The sequence below is a fragment of the Ailuropoda melanoleuca genome, chromosome 6 (assembly GCF_002007445.2).
Source record: "Ailuropoda melanoleuca isolate Jingjing chromosome 6, ASM200744v2, whole genome shotgun sequence".
Taxonomy (NCBI): domain Eukaryota; kingdom Metazoa; phylum Chordata; class Mammalia; order Carnivora; family Ursidae; genus Ailuropoda; species Ailuropoda melanoleuca.
In genome coordinates, this window is record NC_048223.1 from 113829264 (window position 1) to 113843749 (window position 14486).

The following is a 14486-nucleotide window of genomic DNA, read 5'->3' on the forward strand; positions in this document are numbered from 1 at the left end:
AGTTTGCGGGGTAGTGGACGTAGGATGCCTCATTTCGTACAGGGAAGGCAGTGATTCCAGGAATGAGTATGCTCGTCCAGGCCACACTGTGGGTCAAGGGCTCATGGCCCAGAATCCAAGCCTCCTCTGGCTTGCCCTCCTGTGGCCTGAGTGTCCTGTCCCCTGTTTGGTCCCTAGGACCAAAGATGGACAGGGCTGCTGGGTTTCCCAATTCTGTGTATGAAGGTTGGGCTCTTTTCTCAAAGCTCTGCGGTGCTAGCTAGGTTCCCCCTTCTCTCTCCCACCGGCTGCTGCTGCTGTTCCCGCCCCCCTCCAGATGTTGACGTGCTTCCCAACCTCCCCCTCCAGGAGGGACCAAGGATTGGCTCCCTTACCCCCTTTCTCACTTTCCTCCTGAAATCACACAGTGTAGTTAACAAATAGGGGTCTCCAATTCTTTGTTGGGGCTTCTCTCCGGTAAGTTGGAGTTGGGGAGATCGAAAGGACAAGTTCCCCAGTCATCTTCCCACCCAGAGTTTCTGTAACTCAGGAGACCAATGTATTCTTGTTCTGTTTTTTTCTTTCCCCATTTCCCTTTTGTCTTTGCCTAAACTGTTCCCCAGCCCACTTCCAGGCCCTTTGCCTCCCCTTTCCTGCCATGATTCCGAGTCCATCCATGTAGACTCCTTCCGCACTGCTTGGAAACTTGGAATCAATAGCGAATCCAACTGCGTGACCTGATGTTAAGGATGCAGTAACCCGGAGAGATGCCAGCGCCTGCCCAAGGGTACCAGCAGTGGGTGGCTGGCATCGGTGCTCAAACACAGTGTCCATCTGCTTCTCCTCAGGGCTCAGCTGCCTGTTCTCCCTGGGGAGTCCGACCCTGGGTCATCCTGAGCAAGTCACACAGCAAGCACACAGCACACAGTTTGCCAGAATTCTGGTGTCTGGGCAGTTGCCAGAGTCTTGATCTTGGATTTCCTTCCTTGATTGTCTTTGCTGACTTTTCTTGTGATTGAAAAGATCACCACTTCCCAGACGAGGCTCAGGCAAAAATGCAGCTGGACCAGAACTGGCAGCCCCGCAGGTTCCTCGGAGTCCCCAGACAAGACCTTGGAGAGGAATCATTCATTCGTGCCTGGAAGCAGAGAGCGCTTTCTGCTTTTCCCCTTCCACAAGGCCCTTCCCCCGCCCCCCTCAGCAGAGTCCTGGCAGGTCCTTCCAGACCCAGCTCAGAGGGCTTCCTCCTCCAGCAAGTCTTCCCAGCATGTCCTGAAAGTACTGAAGGATTGAAAGGATTCTCAAAATTCTGTAACCCTTTCCCCTAAGATTCAGTTCTCATTCCATAACAGAAAAGAATGGTCATCTTTTCAGGTCTTATCTCTCCAAGCAGGCCCGAGGAGCCTATGAGCAAGAACTCAGTAAAAGTCCCTTGGTGGCCAGTCAGGGCTGGCAGACCTCAGGTGTCCAGGTTTAGGGGTTGATGCAGGTCTGGGGACCCCGCTGCAGGCTGGCAGCCACTCACACTGAGTCACAGCTTCTCTGCAGTGGCTGCTTCCCCAGTGCCGAGCTGCCAGCAGGGTTGGGCTCCCCGAGGCCTCCTCTTGGGGCTGCCTGGGTGCCACACCAGCCAGAGGAGCTCAGCCTTAGTCCTTCTCCACCCAGCATGGCTGGGCTTCGGCACACTCTCCTTCTCAGTTTCAGACCGCCACGGCCTCCTGGCTGCCACGCCTGGCTGCTATTTCTTCCAGCTCCTTCGTGTACTCTTCTTGGGTCGCTTTCAAGTGGTTGGATGGATGGAGTGGGATTTTATGTCTTTCCCCCCAGAGTCACTGACTGGGGGGAAAGGGTGGAAGTGGGAAGAAATTATTTAGGGATTGACCCAATCTTACAGAAACAAGATTTTTAAAAACTGAAATATAGTTGACATATGAGGTTATATTCTCTTCAGACGTACAACATAGTGACTGGACGAGTCTATGCATTACTCCAACATCCCCCCCATTCAACATTATTACAATATTATGAACTCTCTTCAAAACAAGGTTTTCTTAGCATCAAAGGAAAACTGAGGCTCCTGCCCAAACAGCCCCTGTGGCCAGCGGGAGCGAAGTGGAAGGCCATCTGGAAGGCACGGGGTGCGTCTTTGTAACCCTGATCTGAGATGCTTCTCCAGTAGGTCCCGTGTACTACAGCTAACTCACCAATCTGCCCCCCTTAGAGGCACAGCAGGGTTGGTTTTTTTTCCTTCAAAGGGCCAATGTAGTTCAGACCCCTCAGTTTCAAGGCTGGAAACGGAGGTGCTGAGAGACGGAAGGACCCAGAGCCACGTGGGCAGGTAGTGGCAGGACAGGGGCGGGATGCTGGGTCTCCTGGCTCACAGTCCACGACCCTTCCTGCAGCAGCCACTGTGCTAAAGAGAAACCCAACGTCTAACCTGTTTGCTCCATGATGGGAGATGTTCCTGCATCTGGCCAAGACCTCTAACCCCGTTCTTCTGCTCAAAAACAGCCTTTCTAAAGCCTCAAACGCTGGGCTCCTCGCTATAAGGACAGCCTAGTACAGAGTCACTCATGGAAAGTGGAGGCCTTCTCCACGGAGTGATGGTATTTCCAAGGAAACAAGAGTTGGTTCTTCAGGGAGAGTGAAAAAAACTGACATAAACACACACAGACAGAGAGAATATAAACAGACATACAGTGTGTCTGTGGCAGTAAACTTTCATGGAAGAGTAAGATCCTGGCCACCAATTACAACGTGCATGGGGTGAGGGGAGTGCCCCACACCACCGAGTAATTCTCACACACCAGCGGGGTGTCCTACAATGCACCTCAATTCTGACAACATCTATCTGGAGATAGCCTCAGATCCCACAGGTTGAGGGGTTCCGTCCTACGAGCCTGCCCCCAGCCCCGTTCCCTCTTCAGGTGCCAATCCCAAATTCAGGCTGTCACCTGTGCTTCTGACAGATCAGCTCCAGGTTGGCGGTTCCAAAGACCTCTTCAGGTTTAATTTGCAAGAGCATTTCACAGAATTTAGAGATACGTGTTACTTACCAGACTGCCGGTTTATCATAGAAGGATGTAACACAGGAACAGCTCTATGGGAGAGATGCACAGGGCGAGGTTTGGGGGAGGGGCACGGACGCTCTAGGCATGCCACTCTCCCCCAGTCCCCAAGTCTTCACCAACTCCGTAGCTCGAGAGACCTCCCCTTTTGGGTTTTTCTGGATGCCTCAGGACATAGGCAAGGTTGATTAAATCATTAGTCACTGGTGATCCATTCAACCTCCAGCCCCTCTTCCCTCCCCAGAGTTCGGGAGGGTGGGACTGAAAGCTCCAGGCTGCCAATCCCAGGTCGGTTCCCCTGGCAACCAGCCCCCATCCTCAGGTGCTTTTCAAAAGTCACCGCAGTAACAGGAAGTCAGGTGTGGTTGGAAGGGGCATGCATGGATCGGGACACCTTGATCATTCTTACCACTCAGGAAATTCCAAGGGTTTTCTTCAGGTGATTGGTGCCAGAAACAGGACTCAGACCAAAGATCTATTTCTTACTATGAATCATGATATCACCGGGAGCAATTAGGACAAAAATGTCTAAAAAGCCCCCTGGAAGGTGGTGGTAATAAAAATAGAAACACTGGAATAGAGGCTCTGGCTAGACTCTCCCCTGTACCCTTGTTTAGCTGGGTGACTTTGGGCTGCTTGCTTAACCTTTCTGGACCCCCGTTTTCCTCTCAAATGGGAATAAAAATTATATTCACCTGACACAGAGCTACCAGCTGTTCCTGCAATCACTCACCATGCAGAAGGGTGCTAGTCAGTGCCAAGGATTGGAGCCGGTGTTATGATTTCAACCACCCAGCCATCCACCCGCTCCCCCACTCAGGGCTCCTCCCTCCACTCAGCATGGTACCAGGTGCTCTGTCGGATAATAAAGTGCACAAAGCCCTCAAGGGTCCTCGAAGGGGAACCAGGAACTCCACCGTTACTGGCAAAAGAGCCTAATCTACTGTTAAAAAATCCAACTGAATAATTTAGAAGATTTAATTGGCCTTATTGAACGATTCGTGAATTGGGCAGCGTCCCATCTAGCAAGCAGAAAAGAGATCTGCTGAGCTGTAGAAAAGGAAAGATTTTAAAGCAGAGAGGGAGTGAAAAAAGGAAATTATTAGCAAAGAATGTATTGTTTTAGGCAAGGTTGCCCTCCTAAGGGGAAAAGAAGGGGTCTATCAGTAAGTTTCCTAGTGCTGACCAGGAAATTCCATGTTGATTGGTTAAAGGTTACATTCCTGGGGGCGGGGGTGGTGGTGTTGAAACTGCAGTTAGGTTAGCTATTAAGTCTTGGTTTGCTGACGTGGGTCCTTAACGTCAGTGACTCCATTTTGGGTCTGTGGTTTTATTCATACTACTAAGCCAATGCTAATGAAACACTAACATGTATAGGACTCACCTGGGGGGCTTGTTAACATTCATATTCTGATTCAGTAAGTCTGAGGAGGGAACCAGAGATTCTGCGTTTCTCTTTTCACTTGAAATTTTTTTTAAAAAGATTTTATTTATTTATTCGACAGAGATAGAGACAGCCAGTGAGAGAGGGAACACAAGCAGGGGGAGTGGGAGAGGAAGAAGCAGGCTCCTAGGGGAGGAGCCTGACGTGGGGCTCGATCCCAGAACCCTGGGATCACGCCCTGAGCCAAAGGCAGACGCTTAACCACTGTGCCACCCAGGCGCCCCTTCACTTGAAATTTTAAACATTTGTTTGTTTGTTTTCCAGCCTTCTGCATTTCTGCCCCGCTCCCCGGTGATGCTGACGCCACTGGTCCAGGACCACGAATCCACAGATGGAGGCGGCAAGAATTAAAGAGCCGTTCTCTCCTTTCCCACAGTTAGCCAGCCTGAGGAAGCAGTGTTTCCCTTTCTCTGCTGATGGCTGCACATTACTTTGACATCTTATGGGGCCCACAATACTGTGTGTAGATCTCATGCTGGTAAGTTCTGGAACAAAATCATCAAGGCGAGTTCATCCTGCGACCTGGGGTCACGGCCGGTCTCTGAGTATGTTGAACACTGTGTTACAGTGGGTTTGCTTCAGTGTCCCTGCTGGATCACACAGTTGTATTTGTTTTTCTTTCATGATCAAAATACTTAAGGGGGAGGGCAGGGCAAAGACAAAGGAGGGAAGGAGAGAGAAGAGAATAATGAATGCAGCTTCTCCACAGCCTTTTGGAAACAGCCTCAGGTAGCCGCCATTTCTTCTGGCAGAGACAACTGAGAGAATGTAAATGGGAATCCTTCACAGAGGAGCCTCCGGCAGGGCAGAATATTTGAAACCAGGCCACTACCATCACACAGTGTCTGGGCATCTCGTCCTGTCACTCGGCTAGAATTTTAAGTGTAATTCAAGTATGGTTTATGGAAAGTCCCAGAGCAGAAGGGATGGTGGTGTGGGGTTTGGAGGCAAGCACAGGCAGGTCCTAGATGGCAAGGAACAACTATCTTTTATTATTAATTATTAGTATTATTATCAAGGCATGTGAGGAGCAGTTCCCTCAGGAAAGGAATAACCTGTTAACACAGAGATGTGGCAACCTGGACCTTCCAGAGAACGAAGTTGCAAATGTGTTTGATTGTGGATTGAGGGCTGCTGGTAGCATTCGGATTCCACCGCACACGACTATCATTGCTTAATTCACACAATAACTGGGAACACCAAAGTAGTGAGGTCCTAGAATCACTGGTCTAGCCAACAGGTGGGCCTCCTCTAGGGTTGCTGTAAAGGTGGGACAGCTTGGGAAGCTCCAAGAAAGGTTTTCCTGAGCAGGGTCACGTCTTGATGCAAACATGTCCCAGGGGCACCTGGCTGGCTCAGTCAGTAGAGCCACGTGATTCTTGATCTGGGGGTATTGGGTTCAGCCCCACACTGGGTGTGGGGCCTGCTTAAAAACAAAACAAAACAAAACAAAACAAAACAAAACAAAACAAAACAAAACAAAACAAAAAACCATGTGCTTCAGGCTGAAGATTGGAATATCCAGGCTGGAGTCCCAGCACCATCTTTCATGATGGGCACCATTGGCCATGGCTCTTCATGTGTAGGATGGGAACGATAATACCTACTTCATAAACACATTGTAAGGATGCTGTAGGATGAAGCACACAAAAAACTTAGCATAATATCTGGCATTGACTGAGTGCTCAAAAAATGGTAGTGGGTGCATTCAGAAGAGCTCAGTTCTTGGGAGCAGTGGTGAAGGAACAGGTGGAAGAAAGAGCTAAGAACTTAGAAATCTGGTTTTTTAACCAATGTCTTCCTCCGTGCACATAGAACCAAACTCAACACCCCTCACCCTAAGCCGTATATATGTATGGCCCCTGTCTAAGCTTCTTGCCCATTCCTTACCAGGGAAAAAGCCAGCACAGCCACTTCTGAGCCTTTTGTGTCAGAGCTCTGGACATGCACCGTCCCTGCTCCCGGTTTCCATCTTTGCCGATCTCCCACCCTCCGCCTCTGCAGCTCACACTTGGCTGGATCGCGCTCTTCCCCGCTCTTCTTCGAATCGATTGCGTCTTTCTCTACTGCATAAAATAAACTTTATTTACATCTCTTCAAATTCATCACTTCTTTGTCATTGGATGTGTTTTTAATTGTTTTGTGAATTATATCTTATTGCTATGTCTTAATTTTTATAACCATCCTTCCATGAAGGGGTGTTTGGGTGATTCTAGATTCAATATTCTAAATAGAACATCTCAAACATCTTTATATGGATTATCTATCTTCCTTTTTAAAAAAACAGTTTTATTGAGGTATAACTGACATCCCATACAAGTCACCCATTTAAAGGGTACAGGGTAGTGGTTTTTAAAATAGTAACAGAGTTGTGCAACCATCAACACAGTTAATCTTAGAACATCTTCATCAGGGACGCCTGGGTGGCTCATTTGGTTAAGCGTCTGCCTTCGGCTCAGGACAAGATCCCAGAGTCCTGGGATCGAGTCCTGCATCGGGATCCTTGCTCAGCAGGGAGCCTGCTTCTCTCCCTCTGCCTGCCGCTCCCCCTGCTTGTGCTCTCTCACTCTCTCTCTCTGACAAATAAATAAAATCTTAAAAAAAAAAAAGAACATCATCATTCTATGAAAGGAACCCTCATACCCCTTAGCAGTCACCCTATTCTCCCCAGCCTTGGGCAACCACCAAACTATTTTCTGACTCAATAGATTTGCCTGTTCTGGAAATGTCATATAATACAATATTCCTAAAGACCATTCCATTCCATGGTCTTTTGTGCCTGGCTTCTTTCACTTAGCATAATGTTGTCAAGTTCACCCACATGGGAGCAGATATCAGTACTTCATTTCTCTCTGTTGCTAGATAACAGTCCATTGTATGGAGAGATCACATTTTATTAACCACGCAGCAGTTGATGGACATTTGAGTTGTTCCACTTTTGGTCTATTACAAATAGTGCCCTTATAAACCCTTAGGTCCAAGTTTTCATGCAGATGCACATTTTCATTTCTATTGGGTCCACTGCATAGTTTTGCCCTTAATCAGGTGTTGTTTTCTGTAGCTCCACTCCCGTTCCTAGGCTGAATTCATGATCTTCCCCCCGCCCCAAATCTGCTCCTTCTCCAAATACACTACTGGTTCCGCCACCTACGGCGTGGCACCACCCAGAAACTTACCAGTCACCCTTTCCCATCCCGCACCCCACTGCAGCCCGTGCCCAGGTCTAGCGACTCAAAAAGAAGCTTTCCCCAGAGGAGGCTTTGCTGACATTCTAGAATCAATTGGGAATTAATCAGAAGCAATTCTTCACACACTTATGCCGTCCATTTACATTTGCGGGATTATTAGATCAATGTCTGCTCACAATTGTATCTCAGTGCTTAGCACAGTGCCGACTTTCTAGCAAGGCTATCAACCTCTCACGACTGGATGTGGATCACGTTTCTTTTATAACATCTCCCAGGGCCCAACACAAAAGTATTGCCATTGAAAATGTGTTGACTTGAACTGTTTTTCTGTCTTTTGGGGGGAATGTTTAAAAATTAAGGTATAATTTACATATAGCAAAATTCACCCTTTTGAGTGTACAGTTCTGTAAGCATCGATTGATCAATTGATTGACTGATTTAAAGTAGGCTCTATGCCCAACATGGGGTTTGAGCTCACCACCTTAAGGCTAGAAGTCACGTGCTCTACTGACTGAGCCAGCCAGATGCCCCCAGTTCTGTGAGTTTTGACAAATGTCTACAGTCAGGTAATCACCACCACAATTAAGAGGCAGACCATTTCACCACCCCTCAAATTTCCATGTGCCCCTTTGTAGCCAACCCTCCCCCTCCCCGTCTCCTAGAAGCCTCTGATTTGTGTTTTTTTTGTCCCTATAGTTTCACCTTTTCCAGAATATCATACAAATCTAATCATATGTTATGTAACTTTTTTTGAGTCTGACTCTCCTTTCTTTTCACACATGCGTTGGCGCTTCCCCAGTGCTGTGGTGGTGAAGCATTCCTTTTTCATTGCTGAGTACTATTCCACCGTGTGGATAAATCCTAGCTGCTTATCCATTCCCCAGTTAAAGAACATTTGGGATGTTTGGCAATTTGAATCAAGTCAGCATAAATACTTATGTACAAGTTTTTATGTGACCCAAGGTTTTTGGTTTTACTTGGACAAATACCTAGCAATGGGATTCCGGACCATATGATAAATGAAGGTTTAACTTTATAAGAAACTGTCGAACTCTTTTTCAAAGCGGTTGCATCATGTTGCCTCCCGGCCAGCAGCACGTGAGAACCCTGGTGGCTCTGCACGCTCACCAGCCCCTGGTGTGTGGGAATTCTCACGGAGTCTGGATTCCAGTCCTTTATCAGATAGATGATTTGTAAGGTGTATTTTTTCCCAGCTGAGGCTTGTTATTCCATTCTCTCTAAGGCAGCTTTCGAAAAGCAGAAGTTCTTAATTTTGATTAAGACCAATTTATTACTTTTTAACATTTTATGGATCATGCTTTTGGTGTCGTATCCGAGAACTTTCTGCCGAACTCTGGGTCATGAAAATTTTCTCCTAGAAATTGTATAGGATTAGGGTGTACATTTAGATCTTTGGTCTCCTTTGATTTCTATTTTAGCTTGTGAACTTTTCATCTGCTTTGGGTCCCAAATCTAATCTGCGGTTGACTCATCTGTGCTGCTCCCCAGCCTGTCAGCTTGTTGAGGGCAGGGACTGTGTCTTCTCCGGGTCGGCAGGTGCATGATCCTGAGAGGGAGCTCTTCTTCAGCTGTGAGGCCCCGCCCCTCACGTGACCCACCCTAGCCCCACCCCCGATTTGATTCACGTTCATATTTTCCACGACACCAAGCATCACATTTCTCCCTTTAGGTACTGAATAGACGTCACTGAAATTTAAAAACGAGATATTAGGATGGCTTTAGGGTTGGTTATGCCATTGAGAATTAAGGGAAATAAGCACAACTAGTAAAATCGGGATAGGAAGGATAGAAGGATAAGGGGTGAGCTCCCAGTGCCACTTCTCACTTGTTCCCCTCTCTTGTCCCACTCGCTGCACTTTTCCCCCCGCCCTGAACATGAGTTTTCATGTAACATTCGCTTTTGGGCTACGTGGGGAGTAGGAAAAGAAACTTCTCTATTTAAGAGTCCCAGATGGAAATGTATTCTCTCAGAGTTCTAGAGTCCAAAAGTCCCAAATCAAGGTGTGGGTAGGGCCATGCTCCCACTAAAGGCTCTAGAAGATTCCTTCCTTTTCCAGCTTCCAGTGGCTCCCAGCCTTCCGGGGCTTGTGGCCGCATAAATAGGATCTCTGCCCTGTCGTCACATGAGCTTCTTTGCATGTATCTCTGTGTCATCCTCTCTTTCTTCTTTTTTATTTTACTTACTTGAGATAGATGGAGAGAGAGCACAAGCAGGGGGAGGGGTGGAGGGAGAGAGAGAAGCAGACTCCCTGCTGAGCAAGAAGCCCAAGGCAGGTCTCGATCCCCGGACCCTGGGGTCATCACCTGAGCTGAAGGCAGATGCTTAACCAACTGAGCCACCCAGGCGCCCCTATGTCTTCTTCTTTTTGGTCTCTTGTAAGGACCCTCATCATTAGATTTAGGGCCCACCTGAATCTAGAATGATCTCATCTCCAGATCCTTGCCTTCATTACATCTGCAAAGATCCTTATTCCAAATAAGGGCATATTCTGAGGTTCCGGGTGACTTATTTTTTGGGGGTTCACTATTTCAACCTACTGTCGATGCTTTCATATATTAAGGTTCGAAAATAAAAACATCTAGGGAGTGCCTGGCTGGCTCAGTTGGTAGAGCACACAACTCTTGATCTCAGGGTTGTGAGTTCAAGCCCCACATAGAGATTACTTGAAATAAATAAATAAAAACAACTGCTTTCATGTAAAAGAAGAATTTGTCATCACAAGTCCTGGCTTCCTGGTTCTTACTCCTGCTCCAGCCAGGCCCTGAAGACAGTCACCCAATTTCCCTGGAGTGACTGTTTCAGTAGAAAACTTAAGACTGGAGTTCTTTCCACGGACCCTGCTAGCACACAATAGGCCAAAGAAACAGTGAGCACACTGGGAAAAGAAAAAATAAGTCGTCTGATACAAAAATAGGATTTCTAGGCCATTTTTCAACACTCGGAGGTTTCTTACAGTTGTGGGCAGAGCAAGGGAGAAGAGATGCCAGCGGATTGTTTTCCCTTTCAGCACCAGGGAGCCTGACTGGTTCTCTCTCATCTCAGGCTTCTCTCTTTCAGTGGAGACCATCTCCTTAATCTTGCAAATGAGGCGACATCTGAGTGGATTCTGATGGCATCTGCTCTGAGGGCTGGGCTCCAGGGGTGCTGAAGGACAGTGCTGTTCCCCCGTAGGAGGCCCCTGGGGACCCTAGGCCTCTCTGTAAGGGCAGCCTTCCAGGCCTTGTCTGACTGCTGGTTCCATGAATTAGGAGCTCGGTGACAGAGGCTCGTGTTAGTCACAGACCAGCTCTGCTCTGGACCCAAGACTATGCCTCGTGGAGCAGGAGTGGACAGAGGTTCCCAGTCCTGGTGGACCATCAGAATCCCATGGAAGCTTTCCAATTTTGTTTAAAGATACAGCTTCTCGGCTCCCACCCTAGAACTACCGAATCAGAATGTCCTTGTGGACTGAAACATGAGCTTTGTAGTTAGGCCTGGGCCCAACCTTCTTGGCTGTTTCCACAGGATGCTAAGGGAGCCTGGACAAATCGCGTAACCTCTGATTTGCGTCGCCTCTGATATGCCCTTCAACCACAGTGCTGGTAGGGATCACTGGTAATGCACACAAGAGTGCACATTTGGTGGAAGACATTTGATTAATGATGAACACGTACTAGCAATTCACTGTGAACTGTCTGCAACACCTTGTTTTTACGTGGAGAACAGAAGTAATGGTTCTATTCCAGCAAAAACGAAAACAAAAAAACCCCAGGAGAATCCAGCTGATTTTTGCTCCTATCTGATGGGAAGTAACCACCATGAACATTTTCTAGCTTTCATTACAAGAGGAATGTTCCAACACAAAAGCAGGAACGAAAGGACCTTCTCTTTCTGTGCCAACATCTGTCCAGTTTAGAACAAAGTGTTATTCATGGCCAGCCTCCACCTTGCCGACAGAGGCTGGTATTTGTCTTTGCAAAGATGGCCCTTTTGGCAAATCATTAGAAAACCACGTGCTAACACGGAGACCCCAGAGAGCTATGACAGCCTTCGGAGGAATGTGGCTTTTGGACCTGAGGGGAGGCATTAGAAGCCTACCCACTTGCCAGGGGGCCTCTCCCAGTCCTGGGTTTACCCTTCGCAGATGAAGTGAAATAATATACACCAAGTACCTAGCCCAGTGCCTGGCGTTCCAGAGGCCCTCACCGAACGTCTCCTGCTGCCACCATCCACCCTCTCCTTATCACCCGCACTCCTGCACCTTGAGTCAGATTCCCAAACTCCGTGTCTGGAAGCCACCCAAGCCTCCAGGCCCTCAGCGATGTTCTGGGAGGTCCCACCACTAAAACATGCTAAGGGCAAAGCAGAAACTGCTTTTGCTTTGGAGGAAAGGTTTTCCCAAGCCAACTTTTCTTTTTATCTGAGGGGAAGGGCTGAGTTAAGACACAGCCGCAGGGGGACAGCACAAATAAATATGGAAAAACCTCTCTGGGGCGGCCATTGTACTTAGTACAATGGCAATGGTGGGGCCCAGAGAGCATTTTTATCCAGCTGAGATTAGAAAGTAAACTAAAGTGGACATATCACCCTGTCCTCCAGAGCCCTGACTCACTACAACCCACCCCTGAGGGCTGTAGGAGTGGAAGGGGGAAGACTCTGACTTTTGGTCAGAGTCCTGGGCTACCACGGGAGGAGGGGACGGTGGGGAAGGAAATTAAGGGTGTGGAGGCAGGTTCTCAAGCATGGAGTTGGGATTCCCAGAAGTTTTGGGCACTAGTCCTCTGACCACCCTGGGCTTTCTCAAAAGCTGCCAGCACCAAGTCCCCACCCTTCCCAGGGCTTTCCGGCCAACAATGAGCACGTCCAACAGGGCAGGGCTGACGACACACCCAGGCAGGGCTGGCCCCGCAGAGAGGAGGAACCCCCTTCCCGTGATGGGCAGGAGGGGCTGAGTAGGACTGGTCGCTTTCTGGGGCTGAGGAAATGTGCCCCAATACTGTAAGGCCTGGCAGCTCAGCCTTTGCTGCCTTGGTTGTTTTGAAGTAATACAGTCAGAAAGATCTTTCTGGAAGCAAAGCCAACTTTCATGAAAAGGAGTCTCAGCTCTTCTGCAGGTGGCGTTTCTAAGTATTCCTGATGTAGCTTAGGGAAATCCTCCTGACCCAGGAAGCACTGGGGCCCAATAGCTTCGAAACCCGTTGGGAAGAGCTGAGCCCCGAGCTGACCCCTTGAGATGCTTCTGTTCTGAGCAGCCTGCCACCTCAGCTGGCCACAGTACCCGTGGGGGCACCCGAGCCCATCTCTGCTTGACACTTGTCTACATGCTGAACTTGAAACTGGGGAGTTGGGGGTGTGGGCGGAGGGGTAATGCAAAGAGCTGGATGGAGTAAACCACATGCTACGCTTAGCTCAGGGCTGGGCACAGACGGCTCCTTATTACATGGCAGCGGCTTTTTTTTTTTTTTTTTAAATAAAGCTGATGCTTGAGTGTTCATCTTGTGTGATGCCAGGCCCTGGACAGGAGGCTCCCAGTAACCCTTCGAGGTAGCTATCATTCCTCCTCTTTTATAGAAATGGAAATTGAGACTTAGAGAAGTGAAGCAAATTGTCAGGAGTTACACAGCTAATTACTGGTGGCGCTGGAACCCAAACCCCAGACAGTTTGAGCCCACAGCTGGCACTCAGCGGGTGTGTAGTACTTTCTGGTATTACTATTCCCTGGTGCCTCTTCAGAGGATCCCAGTCCTACAGTATTATTGGACGAAGAGCAGGCTGTTATTGAAGCATATAGAAGAAGTTGTGGGCTTGCTTTCATGCTGCAGTATTTATAAAAGACTGGGGGAGGAAAAGCCCAGAACAAAAACTAAAGTTCTTGAGTGATGAAACTATTTAACATAGGACCCACAAACCCTCATTCCCCACCACCACCTATCAACGTAGCGCTTTCCTGTGTTTTAGCACTCCACCTTGCTTCATTTGGCCTAACAACCCCAGAGTGTAGCCAGAACGCAGGTATTCACTCCTAATTTACTGATGAGGAGACCGAGGCTTAGAGTTTATGGGGTTCTTCAAGTCTAAGTGGCCGATTACTCTTCATAAAGATCACTGATGATGTTCCTTGAGCAATTACTATGTCCTGGGTACTGTGCGGTGCTCAACAGGAGTTAAAATGTAGCCACAGTCTTCTGATGGGCATTAGTGTTTTGTCCATTTTGCAGATGAACAAGTTGAGGCCTCGGGAGGTGAAATCACTGGCCCTAAGACACAGAGGTAGTGAGTCCCCCCCAAGCTTGCTCATACTAGCACCTTGGCAGCAGTGATGGGGCTCACAGCCTAGTGAAGGGAACTGGCCGGGCTCACCCAGAGAACCTCCTCTCTGCAGTGCACCCCGGGAGATTTGGAATGTGGGAGACACAGTCCTTGCCTTCGGAAGGTCATAGAGACGCAAAGAACAATACAGGATTTGAAGACAGACCTCAGTAATTCCAGTTTTACGGCTTACTAGTTGACAATCAGCCGTATTTCATTAGCTGCTTAACTTTGATTTCTTTACCTATACAGCAGAGCAACCATGACCTGTCTTGGAGGGCTGTTTCACAGAAGCCCTGGCACTCAAGAGAGACCTCACTGCAGTTCAACAGAGGAGCAGAAACACGCAAAGCTAGCAGTACTAGGCAACGTTTGCAAAGCGTCACACGTGATGTTCAACCGTAGGCGTGCAAAGAATTTCCTGGGGCAGGTTGGGCTGGGCTCATCAAGGCAGGCTCTTAGAGAGGGTGTGAACTCAGGCTCGTCTTTGATTCAGG

At 48.4% G+C, this 14486-nt stretch overlaps 1 long non-coding RNA gene across 1 annotated transcript; it reads left to right on the plus strand.

Annotated features, from left to right (window-relative positions):
- Positions 1-4373: 4373 nt before the first annotated feature.
- Positions 4374-6519, plus strand: LOC117802597. The gene is made up of 3 exons (XR_004625955.1): positions 4374-4465; positions 4756-4969; positions 6385-6519. It is a non-coding gene; the product is annotated as an uncharacterized LOC117802597 (long non-coding RNA).
- The last annotated feature ends 7967 nt before the right edge of the window (positions 6520-14486 follow it).